Below are 26,158 nucleotides of genomic sequence, written 5' to 3' on the forward strand. Positions count from 1 at the left end.
TAGTAAACATGATCGTTCGTTTCGGGGTGTTATGCTCGAAGGGTATTTGTTGCATACCTTATGTCTATGAACTTATTTGCATAATTGTATGTCAAGGTTCATCGTTTGACTTTAATGCGGAAGTTTCAAATAATGTTATTTCCTGGTTGTCTTATACTCTTCTAGTTGCAATCGTTCATTGTCAGGTTTATGTTCATACTATCCAAAGCATTGCAACTCTTTAATGTGTTATCCCGCACACGGTAGGCAGACTTCTTTAAAATCAGTTTAGCTACCTTCATGTATTGTTATCAGACTTTGTATTCACTCTTTGCCCCTTTGTGACGTATTATCAGTGTGCCACAAGATTTGTGAATTCAATGTCTGTCAATGTTTCACTATTCCAGTTCACCTGTGCGGCGTCTTGACGGTTCGCATGAAGTAAATAAACCACTGCGGTCACAAAAAGTACAGTCATAATACAGGTGAGTTAAAATATACTACCAGTTCTGCTTTGAATCACAGAATGGTTTAGAGGATAAGTTTGGTTGGACAGTATTTCAATGACATGATTCTATGCAATTTGTTGGAATCCCTGACAATCAGCACCTAACAAGATGCTTGTGATTACTCAGGAGTTTCTGAAGGTCTGGCAGTCAGGTATAGAAAAAACATCAATAATTGATGACTATCAAGCTTAATTTGTCATCTACCATAGGCCTTCGCGTATTATGCATCCCGAAAACACCCATTGCTTGCTACTTGTGTCCCTCAAAACTAACACAGTCTTCCGATTAGGTTTGTACACAACAGTCGCAAAGGATGTACTGTACTGCAGCCGCATATACTGTACTACAGCCGCATATACTTACCATTTAATAACTGCATAACGGGATATGCTAGTCAAGCATTTTGTTACTCACAGCACATCCAAACACATTCATGTGACGCACACACTTTAGCGTTCGATAAAGCAAATTATGTTTATAAGGATGAAAGGTGCGGCCGTATAAGCTTACCAGCGATCGTATCGTGTGTTTTTTAAATAGAAATATAAATGATGTGTTAATATAAAAAAGAGAGAAGAAAAAAAGAAAAAAGTCACTTTGATCACAATATTGCAGTCAAATATCAAAAATTATAATTAAAATTTGAATATTGCGTGGTAGAAACACGATATGGAAAGGTTTTCGGTAACACCATGTAATGACTATCTCTAAATGAGTTCGGGTGGTTCAGAAAAGAACCATTGGGTTCAACTAAACGTCGCGACGTTTCGATCAGTATTCTCTAAATATTACTAGAGAAAGTATTATAATGGTGTTACCCGAAATAAGAGCTGACATGTTGATACGGACTATTTTAAATGTTACTATTTTGTTTATCTATTTATTTATTTATTTATTTATTTTTATTTTTTATTTTTTCTTAGATGTAATAAACGAGTAGAAATTATGTCGGTACGTTAACTTATTCCACGAAACAAGTCGTCTTGATGAAATTATTATGCCGGTAATGAAATATATGGGATGGCACTTCTGGAGCTCAGTAGGTTTACTTCCGTTATATGAAATCCCCACCAGGCTGAATTATTTCTGGAAATTCCCACTTTGAGAAACTGAAACTGCAACTCTACCGATTCCAAGCTGTGACAGCTATTGAAATAATGTTCGTGTTGACAAAAGAGACGGTCGTGTTGCCGTTGGTGACCTCTATGCCGATTCATCTCTTTCTCTCGCTGCCATGTCCCAACACATCTTTGTTGTCGCAGGAAGTATGAACCGGGACTTACTTTGTACATACAAGTGTATTGTGCATAAATTATAATAATAATACTATGTTGTGAAATTGCAGCGTAAAGAGGACCGCGCGGCGAAAAGGTGCTCTCGCGTCCTCCTCAGAAAGGCTAGTTGTTTTCCCAATCAAAGTAAACTTATTGATTAATCTAATAATGTTTTGATAAAACCTAGTCTGTAATTGTTTAGTATAATTGATTTAGATTGTTTATCATTCATATTTGGTGAAATACTATTGTGTAAGTATCGGAATTTTTAGCCAAAAAAAGTCAGTCGGAAATAGACGTCCTTTCCATATTTGTATGCATCAATCCAATGGGAATAATTTATCATCGCCTTTTCCAATTATCTGCCAATCGCTCTTATTAGTTGTTTTTCATCATTGATTTCCTAATCCCTGTTTGTTCCCTTTGTTTGCAGACTATTATATAATTGGTATAAACAAATGATGCGATGCGGATATCCATTTTTATCGGAGTATAATATCCAGATCCAGAAATGAATCAACCTTACTATCCTGAACTACAAGTAATTACCCAGCCTTCGTACCAACCAACTGATCCAATTAGCCCGAATTATAACAATCCACCGTTCCTGATTTACCATCTGATTAAACTGTGAATAAAGAACAATCAACAAATGAGACAAACAGCTGGTTCCGTTACTTATTTTTCAACTATGTTATTCTATTTTTTCTATACAAGTGCCACTAACATTATTTTCAAAGTATTTGAGCATATTTTGTTTCTGATTTCGCCACAAATTAATTGTATCAATGGTAAAGTAGAATAAATAACGATCAAAAAATTGTTCATACATTTACATTTCTCGATATTTCCATTTCAAGAGGTTAATAGATTGGTTAATATTTAATCTAAATGGAAATAAAACAAATTCTGCTCAAACAACATTTTTTTTTTTTTTTTTTTTTTTTTTTTTTTTTTTTTTTTATGTGACCGGCTTAAATAAAGGATCCTGCGGGACACAATCTTCGCTGTTCCAGACTTTTATTTACATCTGAATTGAAGACGGAGAAAATAATGTGATGTTAAGTCACCGACGTCAAAGGAAAGAGTCTAATTAAATAAACATAGTTTAAATAGAACATTAAGAATAAAACTTACAGGTCACAAATACTATTTACAATTAATTAGGAAATCATTAAAAGACGCGAGAGTGTTGCTGTTTTCTAGCCTAGAAATTATGTATTTTAGAATAAACAAATCAATGAAATAATCCGTGAACTTGGGTAAAGACTATCTATAATAAACGATTTGCCAAAGATTGGAAATGGATGGCAAACAGAAAAGCATAAATAACGGCAAACTAAATAATATAATTAAAGTTCCCGCCAAAAGTTTAATGTCGTCCGCCATCTTGGAATTGTACCAAAATTAGAGGATAACTCCGCAAAATCAGCAATATTTACATCATTAAATCGGAAAACAAGTACGGCATTACTTTAGATCTCTAGTAATGCAGAACTAGAAACAAAATCTAAGAGAGGAGACTTGAGGAAATTCAAATCAAAAAGAAATATATCTATAACGGGAGTTTCCTTTCCCGACCAAACACTAAGTAAATTAACTCTAGAAAACCGTTCTCTTGTCAAAAAGAAACATGTCATAAAATAGGCTAAACTCTACGAATAATTTATACAAGAGGAATTTATATGAAATCTAGGGGAGAATGGATGGAAAATAGAATGGTAATTACCTGGATTGAAGACGGAGAAAATAATGTGGTGTTAAGTCTCCGACGTCAAAGGAAAGAGTGGCCCTCTGACGTCTTGCGGCCGATGAGGGCGCGCTAACCGGTGTATTTAAAAAGGTGAGTATGAATAAGTGCAAAGTACCCGAATGTGAATTATTCTACTTGTCACATTTATAAAGTTTGGATTCATGCGAACATAAATTCCAGAAGATGTTCATGCGGAAATTTTGACCCTCAAGGCAAATAAAAGTACCACGTGACACACAAAACTGCCATTTGCTAGTTTAAGTCTCGCCTTAAGACTCATCTCTTTAAAGTCATTGGACACCTTCTGAAGAGAACAAACATTAAAAGTTTACAGATTTACAAATAAGTTTCAGGGTTTACAGAAGGTAATGGTGAAAGACTTCCCTTGAAATATTATTTAATGAAATGCTTTACTTTTAGAGAAAACATTAACACAATTATCAATTCTCGTTATAGAGAATAACGGAAACAATTGGGTGGATTTTCCCTTTATTTTCTCCCGTCTCCGATGACCGATTGAGCTTAAGTTATCAGTTGTGCTATTACTATTGAAAACTGTTGCAACAAGAAAAAGAAAACCAATCGTTAATGTTTGCGCTGACCTGAAGATTTTGCAAATCTTTCATGAATTATTGTTCTTTCAGCTGCAGGACAGGATCCCCCCCCCCCCCCACAAAAAAGGAAAAAAAACAGTAATACAAAACAAAATCAAGAACCTGCCGTAAAATCGTAAATAACCCGACGTGTTTTCCAAAAGTATATTCTTTTGCCATGATCTTGCCATAAATGTTTTTAAAAATCACACCAAGTTCTACAGGAAATAATGTGTTTTCTGCGGTAATTGTATGTAAACATTTGAACTTTCCCTATTTTGTGTAACAATACTGAAAAATTTTGTTGGTGACATAATCAATTAAGTATTAGTGTTGTCTCCGGGGGCTTTATAAACATCGGTTTATCATTTTAGGGAAAATAAATTTAGGTGTTTTCACTGAACTACTTGGGGGCCCAGGGGTGGATTTCACAAAGGTAGTCCTAACTTAGGACTAGTCCTAGGCAATGCTAAGAGATAGGACCAATCCTAAGTTAGGACCAGTAACTCATCCTAACTCAGGGTGCACTGGAGAAGCCCGATTGAGGATTAATGGTTTTGAGTTGCCAGAGAAGATAAAAAGTAGCCAGCATGCTTAAACAATTCTATTGAACACATTTGAGTTCAGTTTAATGGGCTTAAAAAAACAAATTGCAAGTTGGTCGCCTGATTTGACTTTTTTTTAAAGTCCAATGAGCGTGCGTTTTGGGGGTTGTTTTTTGCAGTTGTTGTTCTCGTTGCTAACACAACAACACAAGTTCTTCAATCAAGGGGTCTACTTTGGACAAACAAAACTGGGAATGAACAATTGGGACTGGGAAGCACGCGGGAATTTTACATAATTGTGTTTGCGTGAATGTTTCACATAAGTAGTTTGTGAGGGTCAAAAGCCATATTTAGTGGTATTTTGTGGACGGCCTGAAGTGTTGAGACTTGATCGGTTGCCAGTTTGTGTTTTGAGTATGTAGAGCGCTCAAAACTGTGTTCTGGGCTCGGCGCCAGTTTTGTGGCGTCGGCCCGACCGCTATGGCTAACAATCAACAAAACTTCACAATATTTTGCTCTAAAGGTGTATTTTGAAAAGTGAGTACAAACGTCTTTGTCTTTTATACCGGTTAATAATTGTGAAGGGAATTACTAAATAGTAAAATAAATTAAGAGGTTGGTCTGCATTAAGTTTTTGGGAAGAAGTTCTGACGGGGAATGTGGAGATCTGACGGAGAAATGACAGTTCACGATGCACTGTTAGCCGCTTATGGCTGTTCGTAGACTTACCGGGGACCGGTAAGGGGAGGACAAGTAGGCCCTACCCTTGACATAAGTTCACAATTCGAGCTATGATCTTGCCCTTAAATGATAATTTTTGTCAAGTTCTACCTGGTGACGAACAAATTTATAAATGTAAAACGTTTTTGTTCTCGTTTACAGATGGTTATTTGTTAAAAACAACTTCCATGATCCTGGTTCAGACAACTACCTTAAATTTTGACAAAGGTCCTAATCAACACCTGACGTCAATTGCATAAAATTACCTTAGTGGGATAACAATATGAGCGTTATTTTTAAAATCAGTTTGTTTAAACTTAGGAGAAAAAAAACACTCAAAATTTCTCAAGCCGCTTACTTATTTCCGACTTTAAAATAAAAATGATATATTAATGTTCCATTTTGTATGGTCCTAAATTTGCCATTAAAAGCTGGCAACAAAAATATTGCACTACATGTACTCATTTCAAGTCATTGCATTAAATTATTGAAAAGAAACGTAATAGTTTATTTCGCAAGACGGGGTTTGTATTGTATTCCAGGTTCAGACGTGTCTTATTTCAAGGGTAAAGGCAGTGGACATTATTGGTAATTGCTCAAAACATATATTATCATAACACCTTACTTGGTAACGATCAGTTATGGGTGCTAAGTATAAAACATTGTGAGAAACGGCTCCGAAGAAGTTATTCTATACGAATTTGATTTCGAGACCTCGCTTAGATTTTGAGGTCTCGAAATCAAGCATCTGAAAGCACACAACTTCGGGTGTTTTTACTGTCATTATTATCTCGCAACTTCGACGACCAATTTTTTAGTTCAAATCTTTACAGGTTTGCTATTTTGTGCATGTTGAGATACACAAAGTGAGATAAATACTTCGAACTATTTATATGGCCAACTCGATGTCAAATAATTGTCTTTTTCACTTGGTGTATCTCAACATAATATGCACACACAACTGTGAAAATTTGAATCCAAATGGTCGTCGAAGTTGCTAAATAATAATCGAAGAAAAAAACACCCTTGTCGCACAAGTTGTGTGCTTTCAGATGCTTGATTTCTTACAAGACGTCAAATAACAGATTGTAACTGTGCCAAACATCTTTCGTATTTCAATTCATTTTGATTCGTGTTTGGGAAGTCCTGTAAGGTCTTGTGCTTTTCATAACTGTCTTGATTTTTACTAGTTGTTAGCTTTTTAATCACTATCTAATTCTTGTATTATGCGCTCGAACATGTAAATTAAGACGCAGTATAAACTCAATTTATTTATCACATTTTAGCTCCCATTTAACAGTCGAGGTATCTTCATTACACCATTTGTTTCAGTTTGACATCGTCACTGAAAATACTTCAACGATTTGCCCAAGAGCATTGCTGTATGTTGTCGTGCTTATTGGTCCCTTTTAAGGTTAACATTCTATTCAAATCGCATTCAAATCGAACTAACTCATGCAGCATAATTCTGCCAACCACTGTGTACGCCATACATTACTGTATAAAAGGTTTGTGCTTGAACTCTGTGTGACCGTTAGACTTGACCAAGTCCCAATCCCGTGCCGTCCCCGAAAACTATGCTATTGTTTTGTAAAGCGCTGGACCACTGTAGCTATATTTTGAACGCACGGGCCCCGATAACGAGAACGATAAAAATGCACGCCCTCGATTGGTTGAATGAGCGTGGGCGTATTCTGTGTGGAGCATTTCAACCAACAGAGGCGTGCATTTTTACCGTTCTCGTTATCGGGGCCTGGTGTGACCGGGCCTTTTAGAGAACCTTTTTTTGTTTGGGGGGGGGGGGGGGGGGAGGCACATGTTCACTGTTTCGGTTCAAAGATCGCATGGCTCAGAGATCAGGAATACTTATTAAGATAAAGTAGGTTGCATGCTGCAAGTTGCATTAAACATTATCAAGTGGGTCTGTCGAACCATTACAATTTACACATACAGTCATGCACTATTAAAGACTACTTTGGTGTTGTCAAAGACATGTTCAGATTCAGCTGGGAAAAGTCGGAGGCTTGGTGTCATCGTAAGAATTTCCAACTTTTTGTTGATGAAAATGAATGTGCCCGTCTTGTTTGCAAAACATAAAGTAAGGACCCTTATTGAAAACGGTGACGATATTTTAAAGTAATAACGATAAAGAAACTCGCATACGAGAGAAAAGGTAATGTTTATTTGTATTCACAAAGTGAAATGTTTGTTCTAGAACATGACATCGTTTGTTTTGTTTTCGTTTTGCATTCCGGAGGCAAGGCTTGTGTCAACTGTTAATTTAATCATTGGTGTTTCAAATTGAGAACCATTCATGTGAAAAAGAAGAACCACTGTGTGTCAGCAACCATTGAAATACCACCAACCATTTACATTTGTTTGGATTCGAGTTTAGAGTATTAAATCCTTTACTGCGGGAAATCGGTATGTAAAACGAACAGTAGGCCTGTTTGATAACTGTAATGTAAAACTTAATGCTGGCAAATCAATTCTGCCAATCATCTTAATTTTTTTTATTTTTTTTATATGACACTCTTTTGTATAAATGATCAAGGTATTTTGTATTTTTACGGTTGTAATTTTTTACTGTTGTTTGGTCATTGGCCAAGGGTGTAAATCTATTCACTTATTGGTATAAAAAGTTGCGATATGTTGAGAACTTTGAATCCCTGTCGAGTTTGCACGATAACTACAAAGTCTTAAACGTTCTTGTGACACGTTAACATGAGGAAGCACTATGTAGCGCAACTGACGTGCGAAACAAGAGATGTTAAATAGAATCGTGACGATTAATTGATTTCTCAAACTAATGTACGTGCTAACATTAACAAACATCGGTGTATTTGTAAAAAACAGAATTAATATTATTTATCCCCGTTGCAAATGTTTTTATGTGTTGTTTTATGCCCTTCCTTGTCTTATTTTTGTCTGGCTTTTCTGGGATTTTGTAGACATACACCTTTTAAATGTTTAACTCCGGCTGATGCTTTTCTGTGGGCATCCAACTGTTGTTTAAGTTAAGTTTTTAATAAACATGTAGTTTTATTGTGTGTGGGGGTGTACTTGTAAATGTTTTGCCGAATACATATTAATATCAGTATTAGTGCTTAAATGGTTTGAGTTCTTGTCATAGCTCAAATCAACCCCCCCCCACCCCCAAAAATGTAATGATTAAAAAACCTATTCACACAAATTATGTTAAGTCATTGCAGCGATTTGAAAGGAAGTTACAAATTGCTGAAAATTTAACTGCTTGTGTCAGCCAAGGAAAAACACAAGTAGGTGAAATACAGTTCAGAACTGATCCATCTTAAAGGCAGTGGACACAATTGGTAATTACTCACAATTATTAGCGTAAAACCTTACTTGGTGACGAGTAATGGGTAGAGATTGATGGTATAAAACATTGTGAGGAACGGCTCCCTCTGGAGTGACATAGTTTTCGAGAAAGAAGTAATTGTCAACGAATTTTGATTTCGAGACCTCAGACTTAGAATTTGAGGCCTCGAAATCAACCATCTAAAAGCACACAACGGTGTGTAACAATGGTGTTTTTCTCTCATACTTATCACGCAACTTCGACGACCGATTGAGCTCAAATTTTTACAGGTTTGTTATGTTGTGCATATGTTGAGATACACTAGTCTTTTACATCTACCAATAGTGTTCAGTGTGTTTAAGATATATATGTATGTTCGTTAGAAAATCATAGTACGGCAAAGTGTTGATGCCAGGAATTTATGTATAGGCGTAGGTTGTACGCAACCACCCATCCAAATAATGGGCCAAGTCACAACGTTTCATTTCCTTTTTTTTTACCAGAGTGTGGAGGCTATTCAACTTCGACCTAAAGATTCACGGTTTCGGCCTTTAGGTAAGTTATATCAGTCCACAGTGCTTTTTTTAACAAATCCCTCTTGCCTTAGTATCAAGAAAAAAATCACCTACTCCTAATAGTTTTCCTAAGTAAAAATTATTTGCTTTATCTTTGAATAAAGGTATACTGAACACGTATGGTAATTGTCCATGATCAGTATCTCACTCGGTGTATCCCAACATAATTTTATGCATAAATTAACAAATCTGTGAAAAGTTGAGCTCAACTGGTCATTGAAGTTGCACGGATGAAAAAGACACCCTTGTTGGACAGCAAAAGTGTGCTTTCAGAAAGGGATAAAAAGCCCTCTGGCCAGAATTGTTTTAATTATTATAGTGAGAAAAAGCCTCCTCAACTACGTTACTTCCAACGGAGCCGTTTCTCACAATGTGTTATGCTATCAACAGCTCTCCGTTGCCCGTTACCATGTAAGGTTTTGTGCTAACAATAACTGTTTGTCATACTGACAAGGTACCTGTCCCGTATGACAAGATTATGTTCACAGCGCCCTCTTTGTTTTTCGACAATCCGCAATTCTGGTCTCAGTGACAAGAACCCATCTTGCCAATGGAAACGACAAGATACATTTGTCATACTGATAAGATACCTGTCCCAGTATGACAAGATTATGTTCACAGCGAGCGCCCTCTTTGTTTTTCGCCCATCCGTGTTTGCGCAATCTCTGCTCTGGTCCGATCGAGGGGGACATTAATCCAAACAAAAACACGATTGTTTTCGTCACTTACGAACATCGTCTCTATTTTGTAATATTTCACTTAAACAAACTTCACAAAAGATAATTAAATAGTTTTTCTTTGAGTTTTGTTTTGTTTTAGACTAACAACAATTATTTTCTTTCTGTAAAGTTACGCTTAAACGTTGCTGTTTGTAAGCCAAAAAAAGTGAGAAAGGGTCAAATCCTAAATTTGTCTGTGGGCAAGCTCATTCTTGCATTGGTAGAACCCATAACTGCAACTGGTCGTGATGGTTGGTTGCGTGCAATGGAAAACCACGGTGAAATTCGCATTCCACTTTAATTTGTGCCCGCTTTTCCGTAACCGCTACTTTACAAGTAGAACTGACCCAGAATTCTGTGAGAAGTTTCAAAGTTGAAGGCAAGGACCACATACACAGCAGTGAGAAATATATGGTAAACCAATCAGTGACTTCGAATTAAACAATCGGCTCCGGGGACCGAAAAACGAAGTCACCGATTGGCCAACAGATGCGCGCTTCAAAAAAACTTTATGCATTGACATTCTTTCTACTATTGACACAGTAAAGTTTCTAAAAAAGGTAACATTTTGTGATTGATGACAGATGATCATTAACCAGTTGTACTAGTGAATTATTTGAGCAGACGCATCGTCGTGTACGATATTCTTTCTTACTATTGGCACAGTAAAGTTTCTGAAAAGGTAACATTTTGTGCATTGATGACAGATGATCATTGCCCAGTTGAACTAGTGAATAATATTTGAGCAGACGCATCGTCGTGTGTGATATTCTTTCTATTGACACATAACAGTAAAGTTTCTGAAAAAAGGGTAACAATTTGATTGAAGATCATTACCCAGTTGTAGTGAATTATTTGAGCTAAAATGCAATACATTCGAGGCAGACTTGTAATTTTATAAGCCGTTTTTCCCTTGCATACGTTAGTTGTACAAAACGCACGGTAGACTGTATTACAGCCGCCATACGCACATCGTGTACACTGCACGTAGGCTATATAGGCATGCATGTACTGTACTGTATATTGTGTAGGTAATAGCTGTCGTAAGCAATGTGATACTTTTTAGTTGTACATGTATAACATTCACGCGCGCATGCTGCTGCTGCCTGCGTTATAGTATAGAGCAACAGCCCTCCCCTGCGTATAAACAACAAAGGTTGTGTTTTTGCCTGCGCCATTATGGAAGACCAGAACAATGTGTTTATTTGCGTTTATTGTGATTATGAAACCCATCAATTCAGGAGACTATTCAACCATTATAGGTTTGTACACGAAATTGAAAATGCCATTTTTAGAATAAATGCCATTTTTAGATATAAATGGATGTCACAGAAATCTCTCTTCAGTAAGATGTTTTGTCAACCACATCAGAGTACTTCACAAAGACTTTTACCGCATACATTACGTGAATGCAGTTGAAAATGTTGGTAATGATGCCAATGAGCTTGTGGTAAATCATGGCATCATGGGAGGAGCACCTGAGCAGCATGTAGGCTTACAAGATCAAGGTGATGTGGATATGCAAGATGTACAAAACGTAGGCCTTCCTATGCAAATAGATCTTAAGCCAAAGGTTGTACTATTTCTTCTGAAACTAAGAGAGTTACATAAAGTACCGGGGTCTGTTTGTAGTTTTGTTGCGTCAGAGATTGTAAATATTTTGCAGATGTCTAAAACAAAGATGCATTCTCAGTTGGATGCAGCTCTTCTTGAAGATGATGTCAATCGAGATGAGATTGCGACTGCCTTGGCTGTTATTAAGTCAACAGAATTAGAAGACATTTTTCACAGTTTCGAAGATAACAGAAAACTGAGTAGTTATGTTCAGTCCGAGTTTCCCTTTGTTGAACCAATCGAATTTGTACTTGGTGCAGATGTTGGGGGTAAATGTGAATTTTATATACCCATTTTGGAAACATTGAAGTTACTCTTGCAAAATGAAGATGTATTAGCAGAGGTTGTGCAGAGTCACAAGTCTGAGGATGGTAAATTAAAAGACTTTTGTGATGGTACTATCTTCAGAGAAAATGAATTGTTCGCCTTTGACTCTTCAAGTTTACAGGTTGTGTTATATTATGATGTCTTTAACATTGTAAATCCACCTGGAAATAAGGTCAAGAATTACAAATTTGCAGCATTTTATTTTTGTGCTTGGTAACTTTTCACCACAATACAGGTCTAGGTCGCATGTGTACAAATCAAAACACTGAAAAAAGTATGGATTTAAGAAAGTACTCGAGCCATTGCTTCTTGATCTTGCAGTGTTAGAAGAGGAAGATGTTTGTGTGAATAAGAATCCAAGTGGGCAAAATACGTTGAAATAACGTTGAAACAACGTCATACCCCGACGTTAAAGTAACGTTGAATATTAGTTGGATTTGCAAATCGTTTTAACGTTGAAATGCCGACGTAGAAACAACGTGGGAATATTAACTCTGCTTCAATGTCGGCATTTGTACGTTGTTTCAACGTTAAGTTTCTATGTTGAAACAACGTTGAATAATGGTTGGATTTGCAAATCGTTTTAACGTTGACATGCCGACGTAAAAACAACGTTAAAATCACCATGTTGTTTCAACGTCAGGTTTAGACGCTGAAACAACGTTCAATAATAGTTGGATTTGCAAATCGTTATAACGTTGAAATGCCGACGTAGAACCAACGTTGCAATCACCATGTAGAAACAATGGCTTTTTAATTCCCTAGTTAGTTATTTACACGTACTTTAATATTTATACTAACTCTATACATGACTACAACCTATCAAGGTCTATACATCTATTCACACTGTATGTCTTGTATATATGTAGACCAAGATCCCTAAATTTTCTAGTCGTGGTTTTACTCCGTTTTTAGCTAAAAACTGCTTAATTATTAATTCAAATGTTTAAACTACAAATTTTTGCTTGGACTTTTGTTGTTCGTGTTTTTTAACATTCGAATTAAACACAAAAGTTCAGAAACTTTCCTCGGATAACTTAACTACACCAAAGTGTTTTATTATCAAAAATACACTTCTAGGCCACGTGACCCCCAATTTGCATATCATGTCAATGTTAAATCAACGTTGGATCAATGTTGGATCAACAATAGTGTGATCGATTGGTATAACACTGAAGTTTTCGCATCTTGGTTATAATAATAATAATAATAAGACATTTGTAAAGCGCCTAATGCAAAAACAATAAATAATTAGAGAAAGATACAAGATACAAATAGGCAAATTACAAAAAAGAAGCTTGAAACAAACGAGCTTTCAACAAGGACTTAAAACGTTGTAAAGTATTAGCTTGGTGAATATGCACAGGAAGACTATTCCAAAGAAACGGTGCGGCGTAGGAAAAGATCTGTGGCCATAAAAAATGGAAGAAGCTCTATAGCAGAAAGCAATGACTGTTGAGATGATCGTTAAGTCCGAGTAGGGGAATAATGATGAACAAGTTCAGATAAATAAGCAGGAGATTGACATGTTTGAGCCTTTAAAGTTAACAGAAGAATTTTGTAAACTGTTCGAGACTTAACTGGGAGCCAATGCAATTGCATTAGTACAGGTGTAATATGGTGAGAACGAGGCAGACAAGAAACGAGGCGAGCAGCAGTGTTTTGTGCACGTTGAATTTTAGCAAGATCTTTATCGGGGAGTCCATACAGAAGTGAATTGGTGACGAAGGCATGAACAAGACGAAGAGTAATTGCTTCATCCAGGTAGGATGCACAATGATGAATCCATAATAACACCGAGGTTACGGGCAAATTCAGATGGTTCAATGACAGACTGGGCAATTTGTATTGTTGGCGGCGAAATCTTTTTGGCGAAACGAGATCTCAAAAAATTAATCTCAGTTTTTGAGTCATTCAAAGCAAGTTTATTTGACAACGCCCAAGATTTGACATCTTGAATGCACACTTCAACTTTTGCAATGGCAGAAGCGCGATCAGCTGGATCAAATTAATGTAATGTAAAGTTGTGTGTCGTCAGCGTAAGCAACACTAGAAATACCATGAGCAGCAATGAGGTCTTGCAAGGGTGCACTGAACAATATAAATTCAAGTAGCCCAGCTACAGAACCTTGTGGAACACCACACCAGAGATGATGGCGATCTGATTTAACACTGTTGATGAGAACATGCTGGGTTCTGTTGTTCAGATAAGAAGAGAACCAGTTAAGGGCAGTTCCAGTAATTCCATAGCGTGAAGCAAAAAAAAAAACGTCAACGTCAACCTTCAAACCTGTTTTACAATATTAACAAGCAAACTATTCTGTAACTATTTTATTAGGACAGTTATATTTTATGAATTGCCGCTTCAACATAGTTCAACATAAGTTGCCCACGGCAGCTCGCCGATAATGTAACCCAATAAAAAAAATCAATGGTAGCTATAGTTTATAGCTTAAATGCTGCCAACATTGTGTCAGCACTATAATAACCGGCGTTGGCCACATAAGTCCATTGTGGTAAATGTCGAGACAGAGCCATCATTGGTCCCACATTAATAATATTAAGAATAACAGGTATTTAGAAATGCTCCCCATAGAAAACTATATCACATCGCTTACAGCAACTTAAATGCACAATCTTAGCGGAAAAGCTACATACACAATGTTCGAAAAAATAAGAAAAAGAGAAAAGCTTAAACAGGGAAGAGATGTGTTTTCAGAAGTTTTTGAAATTGGTCTGTGGACTTGTCTTAACTTCCATGCTGTGGATGCAGTTACAGTGAATGTGCGATCGCCAGATTGCTTCGGGTCCTAGGAATGGTAAGCAAAAATGGGTCTCGAGAAGAGCGAAGATTATGGCGAGATGGGGTTGTGAAATGTAAAGCAACCCTTGATGTATAATGGCGTCATGTCATGGAAGGCTTTAAAAACAAACAAAAGTACTTTGAAGAGAATTCTTTCTTTTATACGGGAAGCCAGTGGAGACATTGGAAAGCAACACATCATGCTTTCCGCTATTGCTTATTAATCCATGTACAGGAAAGCATTGATTGTGACATGACCTCATCAGATAATGCACATTTCGCCGGCCTTATCCCGAAATCTCTGCCAGCAAGTTGTCTATTAATTTTATTCAGAACACACAAATTGTGTCACATATTTTGGTGAGTGCACGAACCCTTCCCGCTGAGACATAAATTTTCCACAAAAGATAACATGTTGATGGCACAATGATTGCAAAATAAACATGGCAATTTCTTAAACTGCCCGTTGGAAGAATAAGCATTGATTTTAGTTGGTTATTTTGCAATGCAACAACAACCTTTATCCAATTTGTGAAACTACCTGACTGATGACGGATTGGACCAACGTTGATTTTAGGTTGTTATCATCACAACGCAAAAACAACCTTTATCCAACATTGTATGTCAGAAACCTCATGTTGAAACAATTCGTTACCAGACTGATGTTGGATCAACATTGATTTGAGGTTATTGTTAACGTGAGGTAAAAACATCCAACGTTGCACATACATCAAAAATTATTACGTCGATACAACGTTAGCAGACTGATATTGGATCAACATTGATTTGAGGTTATTACCGTGACGCAAAAACAACCTTTATGCAACAATGTAAAACGTGAAAAACATCGCAGAGTGATATTGGATCAACATTGATTTTATCCAACGTTGCAGGCCTACATACTTCAAAAACATTACATTGATACAACGTTGGCAGACTGATGTTGGATCAACGTTGATGTTGTGTTGTTATTATCCCGACGCAAAAAACAACCTTTATCCAACGTTGTACTTACGACCAAACCATTACGTTGATACAACGTCAGCAGACTGATGTTGGATCAACGTCGATTTTTAGGTGATTATTATCCCGACGCAAATTCAACCTTTATCCAACGTTGTACTTACGTCAAAAACATTACGTTGATACAACATTGACAGACTGATGTTGGATCAACGTCGATTTTTGGTTGTTATTATCCCGACGTAAAAACAACCTTTATCCAACGTTGTACTTACGACCAAAACATTGCATTGATACAACGTTAGCAGACTGATGTTGGATCAACGTCGATTTTTGGTTGTTATTATCCCGACGCAAAAACAACCTTTATCCAACGTTGTACTTACGTCAAAAACATTACATTGATACAACGTTGGCAGACTGATGTTGGATCAACGTTGAATTTTGGTTGTTAACCTTTATCCAACGATTATGGAACGTCAAAGAACAACCTAAAATCAACGTCGCAAATGTGACGTTGAAACAACGTTGATTTATGGTACTTCAACGTTGCGACGCCAAATCAACCAATATCCAACATTGAAATAACGTTGTGTGCGCACTGGGATAGTCATGACCATCGATTCAGAGGCACAGTGTCTTTTGTTTCTTAAGATAATATTGGTGCTCATTCACTAGGAGGATTCAATGAAAGCTTTAGTGGGTTAAGGATCAGTCGTTTCTGTATGGCCACGAGACAAAACCTTGATGATTGCTTGACCACAGATAGTTGTGAAATGAGAACCTAAGAGAGCTACAATGCACAAGTTGCAATGGTGACCGAAGATGGAGCATTGGCGACAGCCTATGGCGTGAAAGGAGACTGTGTTCTTAATAATCTAGAATATTACCATGTTACCAGAGGATTGCCATCGGACATTGCCCATGATCTCTTTGAGGGGCTCGTCCCAGAGGTGCTTCGGAATCTGGTGTTGTACTTTGTATCAGATGGTTACTTCAGCCTGGACCAACTGAACACAAGGATTGGGAGTTTTTCTTATGGTAAAACTGACAGGGTGAATAAACCCACTATGATGGCTTCAACAATAGCAGATTTCCGGGTGAAACAAACAGCCAATTCAAAATACCAAGAGATGGGAGACCATGCTACTGCAGTACTTTGACAAAGACTTCGGAGATTGGGTCGACGTGGCCCCAATGTCCTCTCTTGAATATATGACGAGATTGCAAGTCCTGACTGCAGATGCCAATGATGATGTGGTGTCTTCTGCGTCTAGTAGCTGCAGTGAAACTCCTGAAGCCATTGAATGGTAAGTTTTGCCTGATAGACATAAAAAGGATGTGTCCATCTTAAAAATCACCACAGGCAAGGCTTTAAACATTAAGTGAAGGCAGGGGCGGATCCAGAGTTGTTTGCATGTGGTCAGGTTTTTTTTTTATACTTTATGTCTGATAATAACACCCTATTATGTTTTTTAATCATTTTTGTTTCGGCGCAGGGGGTACCCCCCCCCCCCCCTTTATTCGCACCGGATGGATTCTAATATACTGGCCAGTATAAATACAGATACTGTCAAGATGTATCTTGTGCAGTGTATTAATAAAGCTTAATATCTAAATAAAACGCTGTAAAATATAATCAGTCTCTAAAGTCTGTTTCTTCCTTTTTGTTATATTTTTACCTTTGTGGTGAATGAAAATTGAAACAAAATAAACTAAAATCCTCTACAAAAATGGTGTCCATATTTTAATTGTCCAACTACGGTTTTTGTCATTTAATTTTTTCTGAGGGACCATTTAAAAAAAATCGTTGCTCAGTTAATGACATTGATTTGAAATCAAATATTTGTTGTTTTAATGTTATGTTTTCAGCAGCCCTACTTTGAGCACTGCAACTACAGCAAAGGCTTTTCGGGTGTGGCCAATCAAGTTCAACTTTCCGGTGTACGCTCTGCGTGCTGGAGTGCAGCAGAAGCTGCGAGGTGGTGAAAAGCTAGATAGGGGAAACAGAACACAGATCACCGATGCTATTTATCAGGATGTGACAAAGTATACATAGTAAGTCTGAATAACTTACGTATTTTTCAAGTTGGACATAATCCTTCTTTTATGCATACATATGAGTCGAGCTAAATCAAGGGACCTGTAGTTCTACATTATCAACTGCCTCCATGCACTTTATTCTAAAGCAGCATCCTATTTCCTTACAAATGGCAAGTTCCACAACTGTACAATATTACAACACTTGTTTCATTCCATTTAGTTAGCAAAAGCACAAGAGGATCCCTGCAAGCAACTTGAAATGGAATTACATGTATCTCATTTTTTAAAACTTCACTTTTCAGGATTTTCAGGGCTTGCAATGAGTTTTCATGCTGAGTGGTGAATTTGATCCTTTAATTTCCCATTCATGTTTGGCATTTAATTTTACTTCTTTTCAACAAAAGAGTGGCAATACACCGAGGTAGTCACAGCTTTCGTAGAGACGTTTCCAAAAGTGAAGTCCAATGACAATTTGTCCATGGTAAGAGTTTAACATGTGGTTGAAGCATACACTCCTGCATTGCAGTATACAAAACTTAATATCATTATCATGTGTTATTATTCTATATTTCTTGCAATGAAATCTGAAAAACAAATAAAAACCAAACTAAGAGCACCTGGCGATCTTTAGTGAAACAGTCGTTGTTAAAATGATTATAATTCAATTATCTTGTTTTCAGAGTCTGTGGCGTCAAAGGATTCAGTAGCGGTTTCAGAACGAAAGGAGAAGAAGGGATTATGTTCCAGGAAAACGCACACTTTCAGATAAAAATGCAACAGCGGGACCACCTCAAAAGCAGAGTGACAAATTGATGTGGGGCCTAAAAAACTACATGAGTCAGCGACCGGAGGGCGAAGACGCTACCTCAATTGAAAGGCACAGAGCTGCAATGAAGACTGAACTCACAAAGAGGAACCCAGAGCAAAGTCGGATCGATCGTCTAATGACCCTTACATTTGCTGATCGCAGGGACATCATTGTGAAAAAAAAATCCACTGACGGTGGAGATCAAAGCAGATTTTCCAGCTCTTCTTAAAGGGGGAAGTGAGGTAACTTTATGTTTTTCTGAATGGCATGTCTTGAGCAAAGACATTTGGTATTTTTGGAAAGCATCAACATATAGCCAGAATGCTCAATCGGTAGATCGCTAGTACATTAAATCACAGCCTCAAATTCAAATCCCAATTTGGCAAAATTTATTTAATAAAATGTACATTGTATAAACACAAATATATATATAAAAAAAATAATAATAATAGTTTGTAATACAAGTGTTTGATGCATATGTTTGTTAATATGGACTGTTTGAGTACAAACTGCAGTATACATTGTACATAGGAAAAGCACAATTTTTCTGTACAGTTTAATATACTGTTCCAATTGCCAATTTTGTTTTGTTTATGTTGAGTTTTAATTATGTTTTATTTATGAATATTGTATCAATATTGTGCAGGTTCTGAAAGAGTTTAAGCCATATCAACTGAAGAACTGGGGAAGAAACTGACAACTGGTTTGCAGAAGTACCACAAGCAGCTTTTTGCTCTAGCCAAAAAAGCAGGATCACACCATCATCAAGAAGCTGGTTGAATCTGCATCACTTGAAACAACTGAAGAAAACCGTCAGGGTAAGTGGTGACACATTGTGCATTTAAGCACTCGGCTTTCCGGGCTTTACTCAAAGTAATCTGCAGTGTTGTAGTCGAGTCACCTAGGTTAAGTCCGAGTCTGAGACCAAGTCTTTGGCCGACGTGACTCAAGTTGAGTCCAAGTCAGGGAAAATAATCGAGTCCGAGTCCTGGAATCGAGTCGACAGCTGACTCAACAGGAAGGATGATGAAAAGGTTGGAAGTGGTTTTCAGACACATAAGTATGGGCTGGAGTTTTCAAATTCATCGAACTGTTTGGAAACATTTTTTCAAATAGTGACATGCTCATAATCCCCATTCACCCTCCATCATACTTGCAAGTGAAGCTATATGAATGAATGTGCACATGTACTTAATCAAGTACAGGTGAAATTGCATCAGGATTTTCATTTTGCCAAATAATTTCCAGTCATCATTTCAGTGGTACACTCCAAACCTAGACTACATGAAGCATGATCCCGTTGCTCCTTTGGCCGGTACTTAAGAAGCCTCGGGGTTTTACTTGCAAGCCAATATGGGGGTTCATTGGTTGGTTTATTGCAACACGTTCACCGAATACTGGCCTTCATACATCCATGCATTTACTCACTCTCTGATATGTATTACTTTTTTTTCTCACACTTTTCAGTTGAAGATTCACAAACGCATCCTGTCATCCAACAACACGATGACACCACATTCAAGGTCATCATCGAAGAGGAGACCGTCATGAAGACCACACCCTTGTTTTCTGCATTTGAGGTGTACTTTGCATCGTTTTATGTTTTTAATTTGTCCTATCCCAAAAAGTTGAGGGAAGACACTGCAATTTTTCCAAAGGCCGGTCTTGAACATTCAGGACAAAGAAAAAGTCAGCACTAGTGTGTGTGCCCCGCTTGAAACCGTATCTCAGTAATAACTGTTGTGACTACTTTCTGCATGTTCAATTACTGACAGGACCAATAAAACAAGTTTTGAAAGTTATGTCAACAAAAGTGAACTTATCTTGCCAATTGTAATCCCCGATGTCTAAACAAAATGTAATTCTTTTAAGCATATCTAGTTATTGTACCCTTGAAAAAAAAATTGTGAAGAGTTTATTTCCAAAACGCCACATATTCAGCAGAAAATTGCACTACAAATTCTCATCTTGAATATTTTATGAACAAAAAGAAAGATAACTTTGATTACTTTACCATAACTGTTTGTATAACACTGTTTTTAAATCACATCTTTGTGTTTATTTAAAAAAAAAAATTATGACTGAGGGAAAAAATAAGTTGTCTACCAAAAACAAAAAGAACAATTGGCATATATAGCATTTTGGAAACAAACTTTTCGTTTTTCCCTGTGAAAACATTCCATGTTAAATTTATGATTCTGGTTATTGTCAGCTGTGTGGCCAAAAATCTACTCTCTCTCAAAAAATGGAGATGTGTTTTACTTCTGGAAGTGGGTTCTGGCTCTTTGAAGAGGTGTGGTTTCTTTGCGAAGTAAGGAAAAACCAACCAATGATTGAAAGTTAGTCGTTACATTTTCGCCAGTGTTGTTGACTTTAATGCGAGGCCATGGACAGAAGGGTAACTGTTTTAGAAAACTTTTCGCCCAAAAAAGTAAGTTTTAGAATATAGAGCCACCTCAAGTTCAAATGCCAAGGAATTTCGTTGTGAAATATATGCCCAAATTCAGTGAACCAATAACCTAAAATATTACTTGCTGAGAAACTGTCGTTTTTTACCTTATACCTTATTTTTTGTAGCTGAAGTTGCATGGAATAAATCAGATGTTGTTATGTTATAAATTCGTAATCATGTCACTTAAAATGAAAGGATAATTTGACCATTTTCTGTTGTGGTTTTGACGCACCGTTTGTGTTTTTGATCCTTGACGTGACGTGGAACCTGACGAATACGTAGAGTTACTGCTTGTTGGAGTTCAGAAACTCGACCACTTAATGTGGAGCACCTTGTGTTTGACACTTTTCGAGGTCAGTGTTGCCACATTTCGTCGTTGACAAATTCTAATTTTATTCGGTGAATTACTGGTACCTTTACTTTCAAAACTCTTGCCTTTTAATCTCTGCTAACGATTTCCGTGCTATGAAACATTCCCGATCCCCGAAAAAAAAACAAAAAAACGGTGTGTCCGGAAATTGGGCACAAAATGGGAGTACCGAAAACTTGGGCATGTCGGGTAGCCTTGCTCTAAGACTAAGAGACCCTACCCCCAATGAAGCCCAAAAAGGAAGAGCATAAGTATTAACCATGGAGGAATGGAGGAATGAAATAAAGTTATTGTACTCTTTGTATTCACAACAATTTCTACTACCGTAGAATTCGACTCCGTGAATTCTTCCTCGACTCACCATCCATGGATCCTGAGCCATTTTATTGTAAGAGTAAATGGGTACCACCTAAGAACCGTGTTCCGTCCCTTGAAACTTACCTGCAGGTTGTTAGTTCACAAATTAACTCGAATGATCATTCTACCCACAGGACTCATGACAACCTCCCTAGAGAAGAGCGTGAGGTTCTTAAGACTCAACGAGCACGGAAAGACATCATCATCAAGCCAGCCGACAAGCTGTTGTTGTCATGGGCCGTCAGCAATACATCGATGAAGCCATGAGACAACTGAACAACCAAACTAATTATAAACCACTTGACACTGATCCAACAGGCACCTTCTCAAAGGAGATTCAACAAACACTGGACGAAATGCATGACCGTGACAACCTAACCAAGAAAGCTCACAAGTTTCTCTCCCCGGTCGACTGTAGAACAGCCAGGTTTTATCTCCTTCCCAAGGTACACAAACCAGACAACCCAGGAAGACCCATCATTTTTGGCAATGGTTCCCCCACTCAGAACATCTCTCTTTTTGTTGACAGTTTTCTCAACCCGTTAATGCCGCAGATTCCATCATACATTCATGACACTCCAGATTTCCTCCGCAAAATCTCAGGTATTCAGAACCAGGTCCCAAACACAGCCATCATCGGTAGTTTTGATGTAACCTCTCTATACACCAACATTCCCCAAGATGAAGGGATTGCTGCCTGCTCTTCAGCTCTGGCTAAGAGTGGTCACACGTCACCGCCCATTTCTGACATTGTATCCCTCATGCAACATGTTCTAACAAAAAGTAAACTTTTCTTTCTTGGGTAAGAATTTCCTACCGGTACATGGCACTGCAATGGGCACACGTATGGCACCATCAATGGCGTGCCTTTTCATGAGCCATCTTGAACAGCACATGTTGGCAACAGCCCCTTGCCGTCCCTGGGTCTGGTAGCGCTATATCGATGACATCTTTTTCATCTGGACAAGCGATGAAGCAAGCCCCACAGCTTTCATTAATCACATGAATTCCTTCCACAGGGCCATCAAATTCACGAGCGAATACTCAACCAAGAATACACATTTTCTGGATGTCAAGGTTCTCCTCAAGACGGATGAAGGCTTAACCACAGATCTCTTCGTTAAACCCACAGATAAACACCAATACCTACATTCCACTAGCTGTCACCCCCGACACTGCAAAACCAGCATAGCCTACAGTCAGGCCCTCAGACTCCGTCGAATCTGTTCTTATGATTCTGATTTTATCCACCACTCACAGGAACTTAAGAAACACCTTGTTTCCAGGGGTCATAGCTCTCTAGCAGTCCATCGAGCGATCCAGAATATCAAGGGAGTCAGTACTTTCCAAAGGACCCAAAAAACAACAGAGTCCTACGGGGAAAGTTCCTTTTAATGTCACTTTCCACCCCTCACTTCCTCCCATTCGTAAAATAACCAGTTCGAACCATCATATTCTTCACACATCAGATCGACTTCAACGTGCTGTGCAGGAAGAACCCATAGTTGCCTACAGATGCCCACCAAGTCTCAGGGATCTCATTGTCCGAGCAGAAGTCCCTCCCATTAATGATGATGTTAATCCCCCTCTACCACAGGGAACTTTTAGGTGTTCCAACATCTCCAAATGCATCATCTGTAGACAACACATCGGGGAATCGGACTCCTTCACCAGTAACACCGGCGGTACCACCCATAAGACAAGGGGTCATGTCACCTTCACCACCACTAATCTCATTTATCTCATATCTTGCAGAGTCTGTGGTGTTCCATAATAGGTGAAACAAGAACTACACTCAAGAGGCGTTTCTATGGCCACAGATCTACAGTCAAGACCCAAAAGCTAGACATACCTGTAGGACATCACTTTAATCTTCCTAATCACTCCATTTCTGACATGATCTTACAGGCCATAGAAGCACTAGGCAACCACAGATAGACTGTGCGTTTGAGTAGGGAGAAACTCTGGATTAGACGCCTCCTCACCATTCAACCCCATGGTCTGAACATCCAAGAAGGAATCGACTAATAAACCTTTTGTTTTGCCATCTCCTTTTTCCCCACAGCCTTTTAGCTTGAGCCTCATTCACTAATCAATTACTTTTTTACCCCACCTCCCCACCCTTGATATTGTCCTTTGTGTTTCTATCTTCTTGTAGTCAAGCCAGCCCCTTCCTCCCCCCTTTTGTCCCCTACTCACTGTTTACCCCTTGCTTTTTCTCCTGTTCACTGTTTACCCCCTTGCTTTTTCTGTATGCTTTCTAACCTTATTCATGTATTTCCACCTCACTGCAAAAAGTAGTTACCTGTTCATGTTTGTTGTGTGTTGTCATTTAGCCTTCGAGAAAGACTCTGCAGGGTCGAAACGTCAGGCCATTAACTTATTTTTCGCATTTATACTCTCGGTCCATTTGGTTGGTAAGTTGTTTGCAACAGCTAATTCTATTTTCTAAAAAATAAATTATCATAAAATACAATCAATGAGTTCAACAATTAATGACAAAGTGATTGTAAATATGGATAATAAGGGTTTATTATAAATCAATTCTAAAATGTTTACTTGGACTACGTTGGAATTTTTAATGCTCTATTCAAGTGTCATTAGGGAACACTTCAAACATTCCCTTTTTTTTTTTTTTTTTTTTTAGACTGACAAGTTTCACACTTTTGTGGTATGCTTAAGTGTATTAAACAATGTTGATGACAGACTAGCTACTTCAACATATCAAAGTAGGTCATTTTGATATCCAGGTTTTCATTATATTTCCGGTTGGTTACAAACGTGACCGACATGTTTTTGACAGTTGTTGAGTTTGTTTGTTGTTTTAGAAAATTTATATCAGAGACATTCCTTGACATTATTGCATAAATTATAGAAAAAAAATTGAAAACTGTTGACATATCCTTCATTAGGCAATGTCCACTGGTCTCACAGAACACATTAAGTGGACATCCTAGGAGCAAAACAGGATGTATCTGTACCTGCCCTGCAAAAACTTAAATGTCATGAGTTGAAGTTTTGGCTTCAATGCCGTGGAGATTCCTGCAAAGGCCTGAAAACCAAGGCACAGCTGATACAGAGGTATGTATGCTGAATAAAAAATACACCACATTTGATGCTGATTAAAACTAGTGAATGCCATGTGTTTGTGGGAAAGGGAGGTTTAGGGTATACATGTAATATTAGTCGCTGGCCAAGGTTAGAGTAACTGCCTAGAATGGATACAGGGGAGAAAGACTTAAGGCTGTCATGAGGGGGTAATCTGTTTTTTGGAGGGGATGAGGGAAAGGGCTCTTACAGCTACCCCCCCCCCCCCCGCCCCCCCATGACATGCCTGCAGCTAGCAGCATGGTTTTCTTTGAGAAAGTATTGGGGAAAATATCAGATGACAAGTGCAATCTTGTTTGCATGAATTAAAGTCTGTATTTGATATGTTTTTTCATCTTTTCTTATTTGCTATTTTAGAATTCAACAGACTGTTTCAAATGGCAAGCATTCTACAGTCATTGATCCCACCCCAGATAAGCATTGGGCACAAAGGGTACCAACTCGGCCTATATGCACCATACACTCTGCTGACCCTTTTCCCAAGAAAGGATCATACCACCAGTGGGGCAGTTCTACTGACTGGGGTAAGAGGCTTGAAAGCCTTCCATCCCTTACACGGCGAGATAGATATGCACATAGACACTGTGAACATGAGAATTAGGCCACAGAAGGACTTGACTGAGTGTCAAAACCTGCAATCCGTGGTGCACACCTCAATTCAGAGGTTATTTCCACGCACTCAGATGAAAACAAACCAAAACGGTTAAAAAAATGTTCAGCAAGCCAATTATAACACTTTAGTTAGCCCTCATATTTGTTCAACAGGCCTTGCATTACAAAGCATCACACAAACATTCTTTGACGTGAATGAATGCTCCAAAATAATTCTTTTCTGACAGGTTTGCTGAAATACAAATTGATGATCCTTTAATTTTGCATCTTGTATTCTTTATACAATAGTTCAGTTGGAAAAAATAATTTTGCACACTCCTGTGTATTTTAAAAAATAGTCTTGCTGAGTACTGACAAATACATGTACACACATGTAGCTGGATTCTCAATGTGAAGTCATCATTACATAATAATATTGATAAGTTATTCCAGAGAACAATTGTTCTGGGACAGGGTCTTCCAAAACAATGAAAAATATCTGTTCTTTATAGTAGAAAAAACACTTGCGATGACTTATTATGTTATGCATGTGACCTCACGTTGAGAATTCAGCCATACATTATATCAGCAAGTGGCCAAATTAGGTTAGCGTTACTGAAGACTAATATTTAAAAAACAAATTAGTTAATCATTTAAAAGTACACAGGAATGTACAACAAGATTTTTTCTAACTAAGGAAATACAGGTGTAACATAAAAGCACCATTACTTAGTAT

At 37.8% G+C, this 26,158-nt stretch overlaps 1 long non-coding RNA gene across 1 annotated transcript; it reads left to right on the top strand.

Moving 5' to 3' along the window:
* Nucleotides 1–26,034, top strand: LOC117301600. The gene is made up of 5 exons (XR_004520335.1): nucleotides 1–242; nucleotides 387–464; nucleotides 9,196–9,247; nucleotides 24,636–24,804; nucleotides 25,189–26,034. It is a non-coding gene; the product is annotated as an uncharacterized LOC117301600 (long non-coding RNA).
* The last annotated feature ends 124 nt before the right edge of the window (nucleotides 26,035–26,158 follow it).

Source organism: Asterias rubens, chromosome 17 (assembly GCF_902459465.1).
Source record: "Asterias rubens chromosome 17, eAstRub1.3, whole genome shotgun sequence".
Classification (NCBI taxonomy): Eukaryota; Metazoa; Echinodermata; class Asteroidea; order Forcipulatida; family Asteriidae; genus Asterias; species Asterias rubens.